The 19114-nt window shown below is 43.8% G+C and overlaps 1 protein-coding gene across 11 annotated transcripts in view; it reads right to left on the reverse strand.

Moving 5' to 3' along the window:
• Positions 1–19114, reverse strand: part of HTR1E (5-hydroxytryptamine receptor 1E) — a 90417-nt gene that overhangs the window by 39689 nt on the left and 31614 nt on the right. For 7 of the 11 annotated variants that reach the window (XM_039531458.1, XM_039531457.1, XM_039531455.1 and 4 more), the window contains one exon: positions 4140–4235. The gene's annotated coding sequence lies outside the window, so the exon portion shown is untranslated. Of the gene's footprint in view, positions 1–1031; positions 1300–4118; positions 4236–17312; positions 17450–19114 lie in introns of those variants that run through there. The other 4 variants (XR_005596451.1, XR_005596454.1, XM_039531460.1 and 1 more) reach the window with 3 other exon arrangements.

Here is a 19114-nt window from a genome sequence, read left to right on the forward strand (position 1 = left end):
TATTTTGCAGCAGCTGAATGGATGCAAAGCTAGAGAATTTCACAGTGCTTTCAAAGGGGTGGCCATTAGCTATGCCATTATTATCCTCTCCTGACGTCTCTTTCCTAACCCCTTGGTGAGAATAATAAACAAAGCCATTTATACTGTTTGGAGCAAAATTCAATATGCAGGACTTTTTGTGTGTTTTTCCACCTTGCATTACTTTTATCTATTATCTGGTTTTGTGCCCATTCCATACAGAAGTGTCTATGTTGTCTCTGAAATCCTATGTATAAACTATATTCGATAAATATATAGTATGAGCACAATGTAAGAAATGCATGTGTTAGTTTAGTATTCATCATTCTCTTTGTAAATACGGATCCAACACATTATTTTCACAACTTCTAGCAACCTTATATTCAACAATCTTCTAACCATTCTTTCAAAATGCAGCAAGATGACAGTGGCGCTGTTCAACTATAATGATCTAGGCTGACAAGCCATCCTTAACACATGTGCCCTTGAGTGTTCTTACAAGGTAAAACTGACATGACATTCCATTGCTTCATGGCCGGGTGACTCAGTTAAGAGGACCTCAGTGTCCCCCTTAACTTTGAGTTAGCCGACTCTTTTCCGTTATGGGTGTTACAAATTCAGCATTATCCAAGTGCAGTCTCCTCACACCTCCCATCTCACAGGACCACCGACTTTGGAGGTGGAAAAGACAAAACCTATTAGCTCATGGAGCCTCCCTCCCTGCCAGTGAGAAGCTTTCACACTTTCAGTAAGATTTTCACGGTTGAGTTTTAGATGCCACATGAATTCCACTAATCCCGCCTCACAAATCAAAGCATAAGGCTAAGAGCACAAGGAACTTTATAGCAAGTGAAATGTCTTGTGCTGAAGGCTCTCCGGCTGTCAGACAACCAGCACACATCCCAACGCTGCCTGATTACACAGTGCTGCTGTATCAACTGTTTAAGCCACGATCCGAGATACATTTTTTTACAGTAATCTGCTTGATATTACACACACTGCGTGCTACTCACCTTCGAAAACCAAGGCTCTTCAAGGCTCCCGCTGGCTTAAGCCGCGCTGCTTTCATCACAACCCCACGATCAGTTTTGCTGTTAAAGTGACATGTCCTCTCCTTGCTGATTTCAGCTCAAGTCTCCCAAAGCCAGATCCCTCCAAGCAGAACCTCTCAGGGTCTCCTAGTTCTGTAGCAGCCCTAGGAGCAGGGCATTGCAGCAGCAGCAGCGGGTGCAGCCCAGCAGCTGATGGAGCTTCCTACAGCGAGTTAGGTTTTTGGAAGCCTTTTACATCCACTTGGGAAGTAGCAATGGGTCCAGGAACCGCAGTGTAATCTGATCCCAGTCTCTGTCGGAAAAGGGAGCCAGCTGCCAAAGGGGAGGGGACCGAGGGGGCGCAAAAAGGCAAAGGAGCGGGAGGAGGAAAAGGAGAGGTAGTGCAGGTATGTGAGTGCCAGCGAGGAGCTGGGGAGCTGCTGATCTGACTTCTCTCTAGCTGCTCAGGCTGCGAGGAAAACTCTGCCAGGGCAGCCTGTACCAGCTGCTGCCAATCCCACCGTGGGCACTAGGGGGCAGCGCTTCCCATTCAATACAGGTGGGAAGAGAGCGGCAGGGCCAGTGCCGGGTTAATCGCTGGTGCCTGCATAGAGCGGAGCTGCCTAGGGCAGGGAATGCAAAGCTCCCGCTTGAATCTTTGAGCAGCGCAGACAGTGAGGCAGGTTTTTGGCTGGAGGGGAAGATAAAAGCAGGGTCCTGCCAGCCCCGCCCCAGTTCCACTGCTTAAGTCAGTAACAGCCCAGCTGCTCTGAGTGCACCCAACAACTCCGGTCCCCCTACGCAAATCCATGGTGGAGTGACAGCTGGATCCTGACCACTTTGGGGATCCCCTCTCCCCAAATCCACGGCTTCAAGGGGGAACGAGTTTAGCCACTCTTGTTCCAGCTACATGAGCTGCACACAAATGCACTACCTGGGTCCTGCGAGATTTTGACCCCCTCCCCCAAATTGGCGTGCCTAAGCCACAGACTGTGTCTCTAGCCATTCCTACTGCCTCTTAAAAACTTGGACCCCCTCCACACAGCAGTACCACAAGAACTCGGCTCTGGCATCTGGATCCTGCCAAATTTTGGTCATAAACCCGGAAATTGTAAATTGTGAACCATCAAAATGAGAACAAATGTTGCTTTTACTATTAAACAAAACAAACAGAAAACTGGACCCTGACACATCCTGGAAACTTTGATTTGGCACCTGTATCCTGCAAATTCAGCTGATTTTTGGCTGCATACTCCCCAGTTTTGCCATCTAAATTTAGTATTTATGCAGCTATTCCGAATCCTCCAGACAGGGCGTGTCTAGGTAGCAAATGATATCACTGGCAAAAACAACAGTTCAGTTGGCAGGTTGGCAGAGCGAGTGAGCGAAGGGTGAAGAGCAGAGACAGGACTCAGAGGCTGAATTGTGCTTAGCTGAAGTGAAATCAGTGGAAGCTGATTTGTATTTGAGAATATGACCCATTTTTTTAAAATGTGTTCTAGCACAGGCTAAACAGGATTTCTAGGGTCAGTATGTAAACCAGGCTAAAGCACCTAAACAACGTTGTTAGACCCCTTCCTGGACTAGCATCTGCTATAATTTTTTAAAAGGTAGATAGGAAAGATCAAATTAATAAGAACATTAGGTAACATAGCTGTACTTATAATAGCTACAAAAATAATAAGTTTTATAAGAAAATAACTTTATATTCATCTTTTATAAGAATAAAAACTGTACCTGGAACAAAAATGCCCCTTTACTTTCTAATTGAACCAATGAGTAATGCCTGCTTTGTTTTACTCAGCATATTTTTTGTGCCTGTCCAGTTTTCTAAAAAATGATTTGGGGCTATTTTAATTTATTTCACTTCTGTTGTATTTGTAGTTTGATCAATTTCTTATTACTTGTATGTGTCTAGACATTTCCGCTTACCCTTGCTTACCCATTGTTTTTTCTACCATTCCATTACAGGACCTGTTTCAAGTTGATGTACCAGAATTTGTGATGAAATTATCATGTTTTGATGGATATAAAGGATTAAATTGCCAGTGTTTTATAACAACACTTTAGGATGGTAGTCAGCCGATGGGTACTCATGTGCAGTTCCTATTGACGTCAGTGGGAGCAACATTTATGTATCTATGGACAGAATTTGTCCTTTGATAAACAGCCCAAGGTTCAATTTGTTCTGTTTCACAACCATATTGTCTGAAATTTAAACATCTCTCAATGGTATACTGCCAAGTGAAGTCAGGGGAAAGCCGAAACAGTGTTAGAGATGTTCTGCTCTTTATATACATAATAATGTTTGGAAACGTCATGCTTATTTCAAACAGAAGATATGAGACCATAGCCTTCTCTCCACTGTGAGGGATGGATGGGATGAAACTTGCTCAAATAGCCAAATATGGCCAGAAAGCATGGAAGGGGTGGGAGAAGTAGTACCTCAGAGAAATCTGTGACAGTGACAGACCGTGGAGATAACTGGTCAAACTATGAACTCGGTTTTCTTTTGAGAATGCCATTTGGCAATTGGAATCTTCATTGCGCCGTCACTTGTAACCTCCATGGGGGTTTAAGATACCCAGGCGGTGGTGAAAGCAAGTCCAGTCCTGGTGAGGTCAGTCTCTGCTGAACACTCTGTGCTCCTGCTAGGGTGCCAGACACTCAACCGAGGGTAGCAGTAAGCTAGCCTGACTGCTCTAAGGTTCCTCTGCGTTGGAGCTTGGAGGTGCAATTCCCAGCTCAGGTAGGCATCTGCACGCTAGCGCTGATTGAGCTAACATGCTAAAATTAGAAATGTAGCCACAGCAGCAGGTGGGGCTAGCCACCCAAATATGGACCAAGGATTTTTAGACGGAATCGTCCTTGGGTGGCTAGACCCTCCTGCTCCTTGTACCACCATGGCTACACCGCGGTTTTGAGAGCTTTAGCTCCATCGGAGCTACCCTAGGTATGTCTGCTCAAGCTGAAAGTGTAGAGGTACCTTTGAAGCTCTGTTCTCAGGGATCCAGAACAGAGGCAGGAAGGTAGCAGGTCCCCTTGTGATGGCTTTGGAGTGGCCTGTAACTGGGTTCTTGTGGTGCTTACCATATGCCTCTGTTGAGTTAATTCAGAGTTGCTAGGAAATGTGCCCAGGAAGAGAGAGCTGTAGTAGATCCTTTTAGACTCTTCTCAGCAAGCAACCTGCAAGAGAATACAAGAATCATTCACTTTTTGATGCCCTGGCTCAGCCTCCTGCTGGGCCTGCCAGTTTCCCCCAGTATGACTTGGTCCTGGTGAGGAGGCAGCAAAAAAGATCCAGGAGGGTTTAAAGAGAGAGAGAGAGACACTCCTTCCAGGAGTCACACAGGGTTTTGGGCTAAGGAGATGCCACAGCCTGCTGTGGAATCTGGAGGGAAGCTAGGCCTATTGGGAGTCCCCCTCTGGTAATATTTATTTAGATACTCATTAGGCTGAGTGAGACAGCTTGTCATATAACTATATAATACCATCTCTCCCAATAGTGATTACTGCATCCTACCCTCCCTCCCAAGTCATATTTCAAGTACAGCTACAATAAATTATTTCCACCCAATTCAGTCTAACTACGTTAGAGGATGGTATGTGGATTCATCCATCATTTACTTATTGAGAGACTTCAAGCCAAACTTCTCAAAGTGCTGGATGATAAAAATATAATTATAACATAATTTAGAACTTACCTGATTGTGAAAGAACAATATTAAGCAAATAAAGTATTCAAGGAAGCATTGTACCCAGACAATGGGATCTCAGTGAAAGGAACAAATATCAAGTCACTCAGAGATGTATGGGTAAGAGCTTCTCACAGCTATGGTGGAGTGGCTGTCAAGAAAGCATCATTAACCAATTAAGTCTTGTAATTATCTTTTCTTAATTTTAAAGATTAAATTAATTTCAATTGTTATGAAAGGTGCTGGAAAGACAGCTATAGTTACTGAAATCAGATGTCCATTCTCATCACATGTATGCAGAAGAAGAATGGACCAGTGGTTAAGATGTTGGTGTGGGACAGCAGAGACCCAAGTTTGATGTTCTTGCTCTGCCACAGATTTCCTGTGTGATGTTGGACAAGCTGCTTAGTCTGTGTGCATCTGTTCTCTAGCTGTAAAATAGGGATAATAGCACTTCCCTACCACAAATGGTTGTTGTGAGAATGAAGACATTATCATGAGGCAGTCAGATACTAGAGTAATGGGGGCCACATGTTAGATGGGCAGTATTGGCAAACCATTCCTACATAGCCCTAGCAATGTAGCCATACCCTGATCTGGTTTGGTTTCTGTGCACATTCAGTCCTTGGCAGGGTGAATTTGTACATGGGTGCTGGACAGCATGGTGAAACTGAGTCACCTTCTTTTAGATGCACTGTAAAGTGTTTCTCACTGTGAAGGGAAATCTCCTTGGCAGATAAGATTGCTTGGATTCAGGCATTCATTCAGTATAGATTGCCTGGAGGCCTCCACCATGGCAGATCCATGGCAGACATGAGTGGGATGGAAAATGTGATGTCTTCTTTACTTGGGTTTATGCTAATCTTGTTCACTGAGGTTCTGGAGCTTCAGGCTACAACCTCTGATTTAGATCCATCTCATTCTCAGCAGGTAAAATCTAGCAAATAGACAATGGCTCTAGTTCACACACACACACACACACACACACACACACACACACACACACACACACACACACACACACACACACACACACACACACACACACTTACTTTTTCTAGTTTTTCATTGCTCCTTTCCCATCCAACTCCCTTCTTCTGTGTTCAAGGCTGCTGCTCCTTCTCCAGCAAGTCATTGTGCCTAAACCCCAAATAGGAGGAACAACTTCCAGGGGCAAGAGGCTAGTCTGTTCTCCATACTCATTCAGTCCTTTGACTCTAAGAACAAGGGTGCCAAACTATTGTTAAATGTGATGTTCTACTATAAATGGCACTCAGACAACCAGCTCATTTCTATCGAAGAGTATAGTTCAAAGGTCATTAATCTATGGGAGCCTCCTTGTAACTAATTGCTGTAGTCACTAGCTATTAAAGATTACTAGATCCCAGTGGAACTTTACTGCATATCAAATAAGTCGGTAACTTAGCAACAAAACTGAACCCCTTTACAATTTCCAAGTGAATAAGAGTAATGTTGAGCTAGCAAGTTAAACCAAAATTCTGAAAGAAGACACTTGCTGAAGAAGGGATAAAGAAATAATGTACAAAAAAACTAGCATTTTCTATGTAATATGCATGTGCACATGATCACGTACATACCATATGCATGCGTACGGTACATATACTATGTGATCCCCAAAGGTTTACTCTCTTACTCAGAATCTTATTCTTCAGCAGTAGGAGATTAACTCAAATGTCCGCTTCAGGGTATCTTGCACCTTCCCTAGAAGCAGCTGGTGTCATCTACAGTCAGACACAGAATACTGAACTAGCTGGACCTCAGATGTCACATAGGGTATGTCTGCACTACCAGATTAGTTCTATTTAACTTAATTCGAATTTGTGGAATCGACCTTACAAAGTCGAATTTGTGTGTCCACACTAAGGACACTAATTCGACTTTGTGAGTCCACACTAACGGGGCAAGCGTCGACATTGGAAGCGGTGCACTGTGGGAAGCTATCCCACAGTTCCCGCAGTCCCCGCTGCCCATTTGAATTCTGGGATTTCCCCATAATGCATGCTGGGGGGAAAAATGTATTGAGGGTGGTCTTGGGTAACTGTCATCATTCAACGTGCTTTCGGACGTCTCAAGGGTAGATGGAGGAGCTTACTGACTCGCTCGGATCTCAGCGAAACCAATATCCCCATTGTTATTGCAGCTTGCTGTATGCTCCACAATCTCTGTGAGAGCAAGGGGGAGACCTTTATGGCGGGGTGGGAGGTTGAGGCAAATCGCCTGACTGCTGATTATGCTCAGCCAGACAGCCGTGCAATTAGAAGAGCCCAGCGGGAAGCGCTGTGCATCCGGGAGGCTTTGAAAGCTAGGTTCCTCAGGGAGCAGGGTAACCTGTGACTGTTCAGTTTCTTTACAGAGAAGCTGAACCTGCCCCTGCTTCAGTTACTGTTGACTTTCTCCTGCGGTTACATACCCCGTTAACCACGTTTCCCCCCTTCCAACACACGTTTAAAAATAAAGTTAATGGAACATTGTTAATTAACAACGTTTTCTTTATTAATGAATTCGCGTTAAAGGGTTGAAACAGGGACGCAGACTGTGGTGGGTAGGGTGTGCAGTGATGTTAACACCGCTTCTACACTCGAGGAATGATAGGCTCCTGCTCCTAGAGCGGTCTGCAATGCCGGACTGGTTGTTTCAACGGAGCCTGCCATCCCTCCTTTTTGGGACTCTGTGTGCGGGGGCTATGTGACCTTGTGGCGGGGGAGGACGGTTACAGATTCCCCTGCTGCGTGGCTCTGTGGTCCGGAACAAGGACCGCTGCATAAGTTCTGTAACCGCCCTCCCATGCCACAAAGTCACGTACCCCCACCCACACAGAACATGGAAAACACCTCCCAGACCGACCAGGGTGCCTACTGACTGCACTGTGTATGTGACCTGCTGTTGATCCTGCCCCCGTGTCTGTACCCTGGTAAAGGTGACTGTCCTATGCAATTAACAACCCCCTTCACAGACAGTCTTCTGTAGAAAAACTTGACGGAAATAGTAATTAACAGCAAACTACTTTTAATAATCAACTACACAGTTAGGGGATGAAACTGGGATTGGGGCTTCGGTGAGCCAGGAAGGGAAGGACTTCTCAACATTTAGGGAATGAGAACCTTCTTGTATTTGTGCACTCTGCAGGGGTGCAGTGACAGTTTTCACAGCCCCTGTCGCCTCTCCTTCTTGTTACTTTGGGTGAGGGGGGGTTGGGACTTTGTGGCGGGGGAGGGCGGTTGCAGATACAGTGCAGGGGTGCTCTGTCCTCCTGCCTGCGGTCCTGCAGAACATCCACAAGGCGCCGGAGCATGTCAAATTTTCCCTGGGCATTTCCTGTGTGGCTGGTCAGAACATCCAAGCTCGGACTGCTGTCCAGAGCGTCAACAGAGTGGTGCACTGTGGGATAGCTCCCGGAGCTACTAAGGTCGATTTCTGTCCACACATAGCCTAATTCGACATAGCCATGTAGAATTTAGCGCTACTCCCCTCATCGGGGAGGAGTACAGAATTCGAACTAAAGAGCCCTCTAGGTCGAAATAATTAGCTTCCTGGTGTGGATGGGTGCACGGTTAAGTCGAATTAACGCTGTTAAATTCGACATAAACTCCTAGTGTAGACCAGGCCTCAGTTTGGCAGTTCTTATGTTCCTGTGTAGTCACATCTTCTTAATCAGAATGATCCCAGGATTCAGTTGAGTTTTCTGTGTTAGGAGAGGTTCTCTGTTATCTAATGTAAAAGAATGATCTAGAAATAGTGAACCCTCAGCATTCAATAATCTACTGTCCACCACTCACTGCTCCACAAGCCAATTAACAAAACAACATCCTTCATTGTATTTGGAGCAATAGGCACTGGTCATGCTTACTTTAGTTAAAGCTGCATGAATATATGTAAAATTCAGGGCCGGCTCCAGCGTTTTTGCCACCCCAAGCAGCAAAAAAAAAAAAAAAGCTGCGATTGGCAGCAGCTCCACACTGTGCTGCTTTCTTCTTCGGCGGCAATTCGGCGGCAGGTCCTTCCCTCTGAGAGGGACTGAGGGACCCACCGCCAAATTGCTGCCGAAGAGCCCGACATGCCACCCCTTACCCTTGGCCGCCCCAAGCAGCTGCTTGCTGAGCTGGTGCCTGGAGCCGGCCCTGGTAAGATTCCAGTATAATATCCAGTATTCACAAGCCCGTGCCTTTCAGAAACACTCACTTTTGGCTGACATTTTCCATGTGGAAGTCTCTGACAAAGATGGTTTTATATTTGAGATATGGGATACTGGGAAAAAAAGAATTAGTTAGTTTTACAGTGGGAAAAGTGTTTTTTTTTTAAATGGTGTTATAGCAAAAGCAGCTGAAATTTGAAACTTGTCAAGAACATGGTACTTGATAGGAGGTCGGTGTTCTTGTAAATAGTTTGACACTCTTGATAGATCTGATTACAACCAGCCTGGTTAAGTTGTGTCCACACATCAGCTTTTTTCACAACACAACAACAGATGAACAATTAGCAATTATCTTTGGTTACGGCTGCACTAGCAACCGTACATATATTCATGCATAAGGTAGTGCCATTACCTCTCTATTGCCCACATACAAACCCCAGAAGCACATGTCTGAAGGCGAGTAGAAGGTGAATAAGTTAGCATGCTAGAGAAGTGTGGGTAAATACATGCCTCAGGCTGTGGCATGGCCCTATACCCCTGCTAGGGTGCAGTGTGGATGAGGGCAAAGGGCATGTATCAAGTCTCAAGTTTCAATAGTCCTTCAGTCCCACAACACACTGAAACCTTTTCTTCCTGGTCCTTCTTCCTGACCCTCATCCAATCTATAAAGATCTCCGTCCCTGTATTTTCACTGGTAGTAGTGAGCTGAGCTAATCAGTTCAGAACAGCTTTCTGCTGCACTCTTGATCAGTACAGGTGAATGTGGATCCGGCTCTGAGAGCAGCCGCCTGGCCCACCAACCACACCTGAGTGCTGATCAATGTGTGGTCAGAGCACACCATCCACCATGACTCTGCCCAGAGCAGCAGGAACGTTAACCTGTGCTGGGAAATTTCATGGAGGCTGAAGAAGGTGGGCATTGAGCAGATGCCTGCCAGTGCCAGGAACACACCAAGTACTTAAAGATCCTGTACAGGAGGGAAAAAGATTCGAACAGTCATTCCCGGAGGGCTTGTTGTGCATGCCCCTTCTACCATGAGCTGGCCCAGGTGAAGTCAAGGGCTCCCAGTACAGAGCCTGAAGTGGCTCATGACCCCATACTCAATCCTGCTGGCCTCATTGTCTGATGGGATGCTGATGAGGGCCAGGGTGAGGAGGCAGCAGGGATGGCAGAGGAAGCCCCAGAGGATGAGGAGTACATGATTCTGCACCTTTGCCTGGAGGAGTTGATTAAGGAAGCCCCTCCACTGAATCCAAGAAGGAGCCAAGCCTTGGCAGGCACCAGAACCCAAGGCTCAGACATTACAATGGCTACCACACTCCTCTCTAATGTTCCCTCTTGCTCTGGCACTATATCCCTGATTTTAACCCCAGCCCCTGCTCTGCTTCAACCTTTAAAGGAGCTCTGAGCAAGACACTGCTATAAATCAATGATTGTATTGATTTCCCATGAACCACTATTATGCTTGTAGCAGAAGCTATACAACAGATTGTTAATGAACAATCATTGTGTCCCTGGGTCTGTGCATTTTTCAGCCAGCAGACAGGTAGCAAAGGTCCCAGGGCTGTGCGGATTTGGGGAGTGGAAGGGGTGGGTGGCAAGGTCCCGGATGCTGATGGCGCAGTTGTAGAAAACGTATAGTTGTTTGTTGAAAGTTAGTAACAGCTGTCTTTTGTCCCTTGGAAGATTAGACATTTTCAGTGCTTCTTCCAACCACCCCTTATCTTACTGCCCTCTTACAAATGGGAGCCACGTGGAACAGGGGTAGTGATGGAGGGTTTAGGTTAAGTCCGGGAAGAGGAAGGGAACACTTTGGTTGTCTGAGGAAAGTTTATGTTGGAATATTTTGCTAGCTTGGCAGCTGGTAGTGTGGGAAGCTAGGATGTTTAGGTTTTTAGGAGATAGTGTGGGAAACCTAAGATGTTTAGGTTTTCAGGTTAGGTTAATTTAGTGTGAGTTTTGTTATGAGAAGTTGGCCTTGGCTAACTTCTCTCTAGCAGGCATAATAGGATAATGAATTAGAAGCTGTCTAGGATGATGTTATCCTATAAAGTTATAGCAGTGCTTGTGTGTATTTTGTTAACCAATTAGCAATTGCTTGCCTGCCTGCTTCAAAAGTATAAAGATGTATGCTGGAGAGAAATAAATGACTTTGCTTCCAATCACATTGACTGCTGAGCTCTGTCCACGTCCGCCATGCGACGCAACAAGTTTAATCATAGCTGTCCTTTCTCCCTTGGAAGATTATAAAATTGTTATTCTCCATGCCCCTAGTGCCTGGCCTCTCCCCACAATGACACTTGCTGCACAAGCTGGGGGAAACAGGAGTGGGAGAAGGCTCCAGTCTGGAGGCTGAATAAACACAGTGTGGTGTTCCTTTATGTGAAGAGGTGAGGGGCTTGTGGTGCTGTACTGACACATCCGGGAAGGAAATAAAGTTGTGGGGTGTCCTGCTAGTGAAGGCAGGGGGTTAGACTCAATGACTTTCCAAGGTCCCTTCTAGTTCTAGGAGATAGGATATCTCCTTTAATTTAATTTGACAGCCCTACTATATATGTTAGTATGCATTAAGCACCAATAATATTAAGCACAAATATTGTAGCAATGATCTGGCCTATACCATAATCTCATTCACTTATGCTAAGTATCCCATAAGTCCTTGCATTTGCTGAAGTAAGTATTTGACATAAGTCAATAGGAAACGTGAAAAATCAAAATACATTCATTCTGTATCTTAGTACAAGCTAGAGCAGTACCTTCTTGGACCAGTACCTGGAATAATAGTATCCAAAATAGATCTGTATTAAAATGTACATTGCAATCTATTCCAAAATATTAAAATGACAGATAGCTTTTAAGTGTCTATAAGTATTTTTTAATAGTTTAGTGATGTTCTGAGAATGTAGCAGAAATTCTCTGAAGTGACTTTCACATGCACAGATAACAAATAGATGAATATCTAAAGAACAGTAGATTAAAACCTTATAACTGTAAATGTTTAAGTGTAATATTTAAAGTCATTTTAAAAAGCTGAAAACACTGAAGAAGTAGATGCTTTCTGTAATTGAATTTGAAGCTTGAAAGCAACAGAAAATGCAGATGAAAGACAACTGGAATAGTAAAAAAGCAAGATCACTTTCACAGAGAGCTCAATGAGATACTCATGTGCATAAAGTAATGCACATGATTAAGTGTATGTAGGAGCAAGGCCACAGTTTGTTAACTCCTCTGGGATGGAAAGCACTATAGAACTGTATTTTTTAAATAACTTCTTCAAAACCTTGACTCATTTTAGTGACTTCCCACACCAATTTTGCCAGCTATAGCTACTTGTATACCCATGACATGCATGTAGAACTTGCTGACTCCACAACATGATGTACTCTGCTAACGTGGGTTGAGCATAATTCAAATGTCTTTCAGATAACATGTTTGGCCTAATGCTAATGAATTGGGAATGACTGTTGCCTTTTTGAAAGGTTTTATTTGTTAACAGATCAATTTTATAACATAAATCTTATCAAACTTGTTTTGCAACTTAAGTAGAGATAAGCTTAGTATATATACAAATATGCAATTATAAATTGGCCTAAGAAAATCCTAAAGCTGTATTGACAAGACCCACTACCAGTCACTTTCTTCAACTTTGTGCTGTTGATCACATACTATAGTTGATGATTTTTTACTCTTCCTCTTTTTCTGTCTTGTCAATTCATCCCATATTTAGGTCCAAACTTCTGTTTTTCTTACATGTAGTTGTGTAACCTGTATTTTAGTTGTCCTATCAGAACTCTATGCAATATCAAGTTTTTCTCCTTTTCTCTCCTATATATTTTCCTTATTTTAATATCTTAATTTTGAGTTTAATTCCAACTATTGTTGAAGGGGTTTCTCCCTTCCTAACCATTCAAAAGAGTTCTCAAACTATGAGGTTTGGTGGAGTGTGATGACCTCTTCCAGCCAACACCAAAAAGTCCAACCAGACTTCTAAATAGTCATCTTTTTTTCCTTCACTGATTTGATGAGCTAATTTTTATAGTACCAGAGTTTCCCACTATGACGGGTTCGGTCACAGAGACCCCCTTGCACTGTCACCTGATGTGTTAAGTCTACCTTTGGGCCTCCGGAACCCTGTCTTGTTGAGCCAGATATGCTAATCTGCTGCAACACAGACCCAAGGTCTGACCCACGCCCCCAAAGCTGCAGGCTTTAACTGAACACCACTCAGCAGGTACTCCTGTCTCCAGCACACCCAGCTCCCAATGAGATCGAAACCCCAAATAAATCCATTTTACTCTGTATAAAGCTTATACAGGGTAAACACATAAATTGTCCACCCTCTATAACAGAGATAGCGAGATATGCACAGCTGTTTGCTCCCCCAGGTATTAATTACTTACTCTGGGTTAATTAATAAGCAAAAAGTGATTTTATTAAATATAAAAAGTAGGATTTAAGTGGTTCCAAGTAATAACAGACAGAACAAAGTAAGACAGTACCAAGCAAAATAAAACAAAACACGCAAGTCTAAGGGTATGTCTATACTACCCGCCGGATTGGCGGGTAGTGATTGATCTATTGGGGATCGATTTATAGTGTCTAGTGTAGACGAGATAAAATTGATCCCCAATTGCTCTGCTGTCAACTCTGGAACTCCACCACGCGTGAGAGGCGGAAGCGGAGTTGATGGGGGAATGGCAACAGTCGACTCGTCGTCATCCTCACAGCCAGGTAAATTGACCTAAGATACGCTGACTTCAGCTACACTATTTGCGTAGCTGAAGTTGCGTATTTTAGGTCGACTCCCCTCACAGTGTAGACCTAGCCTAAGCCTAATACAGTAGGAAACTGAATACAGATAGGTTTCAGAGTAGCAGGCTGACTTAGAACAATGCTTCCTTAGCTCTCGTTCCCTAACGCCCTTACTCTACTTGCGCTACATTGATGACATCTTCATCATCTGGACTCATGGAAAAGAAACCCTCGAGGAATTCCACCGTGATTTTAACAATTTCCATCCCACCATCAACCTCAGCCTAGACCAATCCACACAAGCGGTCCATTTTCTAGACACTACTGTGCTAATAAGCGATGGCCACATAAATACCACCCTATACCGGAAACCCACTGACCGCTATACTTACTTACATGCCTCCAGCTTCCATCCCAGACACACCACACGATCCATTGTCTACAGCCAAGCTCTAAGATACAACCGTATTTGCTCCAATCCCTCAGACAGAGATAAACACCTACAAGATCTCTATCAAGCATTCTTAAAACTACAATACCCACCTGCTGAAGTGAAAAAACAGATTGACAGAGCCAGAAGAGTACCCAGAAGCCACCTACAACAGGACAGGCCTAAAAAAGAAAATAACAGAACGCCACTAGCCATCACCTACAGCCCCCAACTAAAACCTCTCCAGCGCATCATCAAAGATCTACAACCTATCCTTAAAGATGATCCCTCTCTCTCACAGATCTTGGCAGACAGGCCAGTCCTCGCTTATAGACAGCCTCCCAACCTGAAGCAAATACTCACCAGCAACCGCACACCATACAACATAAACACTAACCCAGGAACTTATCCTTGCAACAAAGCCCGATGCCAGCTCTGTCCACATATCCATTCAAGTGACACCATCATAGGACCTAATCACATCAGACACACCATCAGGGGCTCGTACACCTGCACATCTACCAACGTGATATATGCCATCATGTGCCAGCAATGCCCCTCTGCCATGTACATTGGCCAAACCGGACAATCTCTACGCAAAAGAATAAATGGACACAAATCTGACATCAGGAATCATAACATTCAAAAAACAGTGGGAGAACACTTCAGCCTCTCTAACCACTCAGTGACAGACTTGAAGGTGGCAATTTTGCAACAAAAAAACTTCAAAAACAGACTCCAAAGAGAAACTGCTGAACTCGAATTAATATGCAAATTAGATACAATTAACTCTGGCCTAAACAGAGACTGGGAATGGATGGGTCATTACACTAATTGAATCTATTTCCCTATATTAAGTTCTCCTCACACCTTCTATGGGCCATCTTAATTATCACTTCAAAAAGTTTTTTTCCCTCCTGCTGATGATAGCTCATCTCAATTGATTAGACTTTTCCTGTTGCTATGCATACTTCCACCTTTTCATGTTCTCTGTATGTATAAATATCTTCTGTCTGTGTGTTCCATTCTATGCATCTGAAGAAGTGAGCTGTAGCTCACGAAAGCTCATGCTAAAATAAATTTGTTAGTCTTTAAGGTGCCACAAGTACTCCTGTTCTTTTTATGAATACAGATAAATATCATCCTCAGAGATGTCCAAATAAGCTTCTTTCACAGACTAGAGTCCTTCCTAGTCTGGGCCCAATCCTTTTTAGACCAATGTTATAGTTTATGGCTGGGGTCCAGCAACCACTCACGCCCCTGTAGTTACTGTCCTTTGTTCCAGTTTCTTTCAGGCATCTCTTTGGGGTGGAGAGGCTATCTCTTGAGCCAGGTGAAGACAAAATGGAGAGGTTTCCAGGGCCTTTTATATTTTCTCTTTTGTGGGTGGAAACCCCTTTGTTCTTCTGTGCAAAGCCAAAGCCACAAGTTGTAGTTTGTAGCCACCTGGGCAAGTCACATGTCCATGAATGATTCAGCTTTTTGCAGGCTGATGCCATTGTTTACATGTTACTTTGAACGTTCCCAGGGAAGCTCAGATGTGGATTGGCATTTCCCAATTTAAGTGTTTCTCGATTGGGCACTTACTGAGAATAGTCCTTTCTCAAGAAGCTGACTAAATGCTTTACTGGGGCAACTTAGAATCAAACACATTGAGATACAAGTACATAGCCAATATTCATAACTCCAAATACAAAAATGATACACACATACAGACAGCATAATTATAACCAGCAAATTACATCCTTTCTATAGACACCTTACTTGACCTGCTTGTACAAGATTTAGTACAACTATAGGACCTTGGTTGCAACAATGATCTATACGGTCACAGTTCATGTCAATAACATCATACCCACACTTTTTGATACCAGTCAATAGCTTTAGGGGAGTTACTAATCTTCCACCACCTTGCTATAGTAATTTTAGCAGCAACAAGAAGATGAATGATCAGTTCTTTATGGCTTTTATACGACAGTTTTCAGGACTATTTAATAAAAGTACTAAGGGTTATTTGATAGCTGATAACCTATCTCCCTTATGGAGTTTCAAACGGGTTTCCAAATGTTTTAATTTTGGACATGTTCACTATATATGGAGCAATCCTCCCATTTCGTTACGTTCTCTGCAGCATTTTCCCATTTTTGTACCATAAATTCTTTTAAGGGAAGATAAGAATTTTGACAATTTTCTTTTTTTAATGAGGCCCTACCAAATTCACGGTCCATTTTGGTCAATTTCACAATTATAATTGCCTCCAATAATATCTCTTTCTCTAAAATCTTCTAATATTTGACAGAATTTTCTGAAAAAAAGTCTTTTGTCCTTGATTAGAGACATAAAAACTTCCTAACATTATTATTAAAGGTACAATTGATGATAGAATGCTAGCCATTTGCCTTCATTATCTATAGGTTTTTCTTTTAATTGGAAAGGTAGATGTTTAGGAATAATGATTGGTACTCCTCTTTGATGTTCCTGGAGAAACATAAGGAGTGTGGAACCAGTTACTATTGATGTATTTATCATGGTCTTCCTTAAGGTCTGTTGTAGGAAGTATAAATCTGGAGCTTCAACTTTGATAGATTAAAAAGCTTTTTTTTTTCTTTTTAAACTACCGTTAAGACATTGGTATTTATGGTATGGAATTAAACAGTATTAACCACAATCAAAGAGATGTAAATTGTTTGCTGGTTGATAAGTCTGGCTTTTTCTTTATACAACTATCTAAAGCCCTAATTCTAATGATTGGATTTTTTACCTATCTGATTTTTTTAGTTATATTTTTTAATTGAAAGTGCATTTACGCAGTTAAAGTATTATTCAGCATGAAATATCCATTTGCATTCTTTAATCTAAAAATTTGTTTGGCTCTTTGATGAGGTGACACTCACCTCTCATGAGCGCCTCCTGTCTGAATATGTGTGCCAGTTTCCAGACTAGTCACTCTTACTTCCAGTCCGCTGAGATCTGCCTTAATTTCATCCAATTAATTTGGACTGTATTAGGAAACATTCCCACTGGTGGTGCCAAGTGGGTAAGTAGTGGTGTTTAATTAGGTGCTAAATAGATATGTAATTCTAACATATGTTCATTTTATACAGAGAGGCCTAAATACAAACTTAAAAGAAGATTAAGTGAAGATGATATACAGTGAAGAACATTTTTATTTCTGTACTCTCATTCAATACAATATTTAATTTCTTATAAGTCTTTCAGACTAGTTTTTTATGGCTTCTTTTTTTAAAGCTTGATCCAAAACCCAAGAACTCCCACAGATCCAATAGGCTTTGGATCAAAACCCTCCTGGCGATGAATAGGTTGTTTACTGGGCTGTCCTAGTTGATGGATTCTACTGTGTGTCTGCTCCTTCCAAAAGGGAACAAATATTGAAATAACAGTTTTTAATATTGTGAAGGCTGAGGTTCACTGAACAAATCCTGTTAGATGTTTGACTTTTTTTTTTTTGGTGGTTTCTTACCACTAGCAAGTCATGTGGCCATCTCAAACTCATGCCAAATAAACCTTTATGCCACCCCACAATGGCCTGTTGTCTATTTATAATGTGTATGTAATTTATATGTATAATATTCACAAATATATACACACATGATGTGCATGTGGTGACTCCCCTAGAAGAGCAGATATGCACCATTAGGAGTGTCACATGGAAGCTGCCTATTAGAAATGGTTGAATACAAATTAGAGGACATTAGGCATGAGCAAGAGTAACCGGTGACAGACCTTAGTTCATCCAGGAGGACAGAAGATGCTTAATCCTCATGGTCAATGAATTTGAGACTGAGTTAGACACTGGATGAAGAGAGTGAAAAGCCTTTTGATGCAGACACCTAGAAGACCTGGCAGAGAAGATGAGACTATACACTGGACTGTGCCCAGGGAGGCTAAGTGTGTGACCCTGACCACATTGCATATGACTTACAAGGACTGGGTTTAGGATTTGTTTCCTGTGCTTTGTGTTGTGTTAGGGTCCCTGAATTTGTGTAATCTGAAATGTTTTATGGAAGCTTGTGTTGTGTTAAATGAGTGCAGGGAATGTTTTGGTTGGATTGGGAAAATGTGGGGATCTACTTTGGAGGTGGGACCTTGGAGTATTATAAGGAATGTTTATGAAATATGCCTGTGGGAAATGTATTTTTCGTTGGGAGGAGATGAGAAGCCCCAGGATGTGTCCCACAAGTGAAAAGCGGGCAAAAAATCAAGATTTTTCCTGAAAAGGGGCAAGGTATGTTACAGGGTAGCTGGTTCCTAAGAGTAGACGAGGCCTAGCACCTCGTGTCAGAGTAGGTGAGTGCAATGGAGCCAATTAAAGGGATCAGGGTTACATCTGGGGCTCTAAAGGCTTGTGTAGCGGAGTGGTCACCCGCTCCTGCCCTGAGGGGTTTAAAACAGCCCTGGGAGAAGGCTGTTGCAGGAGAAAGCAGCTACAAGGCTGATTGGGGAAGCAGCTGCAGCTGGGCCACGCCCAGTGGTGAGCTCCAGCCGGTTCGCAGCGGTTCGTGCGAACCGGTTGTTAAATTTAGAAGCCTTTTTAGAACCGGTTGTTCCAGGACAACCAGGTTCTAAAAAGTTTTTAAATTTAACAAAGCTTGGGCAGCTGTCTGCCTGGCCCCCAGCCCCAGCTCACCTCCCCCTCTCCCCTGAATGCTCCTCCCCTGCTTCCCGCGAATCAGATGTTCGCAGGAAGCCTGAAAGGAGGAGCAGGCAGGTAAGCCAGGCGGGGCGGATGGCGCGCGTGGCCCAGTCCAGCTCCACTTGAGCAGCTCCCCCTGGCCCTGGCCAAGCTTCCCAGCCCGGTCCCGGCCAACCATCCCCGGCTCGGTCTGGTCACGGCTGAGCGGCTCCGACCCGGCCCAGCTCGGGACCCACGGCACCGGCTCTGGTGCCGGCCCGGGGAGTCGGGCCCCGCGGCTCCAGCCCCAATGCCAGCCAAGCGGCTCTGCCCCAGTGCCGGCCCAGGAAGTCGGGCCCCGCGGCTCCGGCTGAGCGGCTCGGCCCCGGTGCCAGCCCGGA

The sequence above is a fragment of the Mauremys reevesii genome, linkage group 3, assembly GCF_016161935.1.
Source record: "Mauremys reevesii isolate NIE-2019 linkage group 3, ASM1616193v1, whole genome shotgun sequence".
Taxonomy (NCBI): Eukaryota; Metazoa; Chordata; order Testudines; family Geoemydidae; genus Mauremys; species Mauremys reevesii.